The sequence below is a fragment of the Nicotiana attenuata genome, unplaced genomic scaffold (genome assembly GCF_001879085.1).
Source record: "Nicotiana attenuata strain UT unplaced genomic scaffold, NIATTr2, whole genome shotgun sequence".
In the NCBI taxonomy this organism is placed as follows: domain Eukaryota; kingdom Viridiplantae; phylum Streptophyta; class Magnoliopsida; order Solanales; family Solanaceae; genus Nicotiana; species Nicotiana attenuata.
This window is the reverse complement of record NW_017670355.1, coordinates 154,828-155,878: the sequence shown is the minus strand read 5'-3', so window position 1 is coordinate 155,878 and position 1,051 is coordinate 154,828.

The following is a 1,051-nucleotide window of genomic DNA, read 5'->3' as shown; positions in this document are numbered from 1 at the left end:
CCAGGATGATATATGGTTGTCTACAAGAATAATATCCCACGTGCTTAATAATTGATAAACATCCACACATTCAGTGTTGGGAAGAGCGTGAAGCGAGGAAAAGCGACAACCCCCATTTCACGAGAAGCGAGAAGCGAGAAACGAAGCACTCGCTTTTTTGAAGTGAAGCGGAATTTAAAGAAAAAATAAAATAAATACTGCAAAGAGGAATTCTCTGTTAAATACTAGAAAAACTTGGCAGTAATTTTCTGAGAAAGAACCGAAGGTAAAAAAAATCGCCAGCATTTCGCCGCTTTTTGGACGTTTAGAAAGAAAAAAGAAGAAGAAGAAGAAGAAGAAGAAGAAGAAGAAGAAGAAGAAGAAGAAGAAGAAGAAGAAGAAGAGAAGAATGAAAATTAAAAGTGCAGAACATACCTGTTTAAAATCATAACGCATATATATCGCGAAGGCAACAAACTGGCTGATCACTTAGCTAATTATGCTCTTGATGCAGGTCCATAAAGAAAAACACATTTACTGCATCTCAAAGGAAAGCCCTGCCCAGTTCTTTGGCGACGCTACTGACTGACTTTGGGACCTACATTTGGAGGGCTCTCACAAGGGCATATGCACTGTACTCTATATGTATAGTTTTCCAGGATGTGATTCATGGGAATGATACATTCACATTATACTGGACATCGCTACATCCTAGGAAGGTACACTACATTATCATAAAGGAAACTCATTGTGCTATAGACCTGGACAACTCGAAGTTTCAAATGTGGGAGGTGATTCAAAGGATATTTACCAAATATGGGGAGTTAACAAAAGACATAAAAGGATGCAATGGAATCTCAAGACGACTTTCAACAAATTAACAAGGAATCACACAAAACAATGCACGAATATCAGTGAACTAAAGGATGTACTGTTTTCATTTGGTTTAGTGCTCAAAGTTTGTGCTACGCTTTCAAGCCAAATAATGAAGATGTCAAAAAATTATTCAAAGAGCTACAAGAATCTGCCCAGCTCTTGGCAGAAGAAGAATCAAATAATGGAGAGGCGGCTC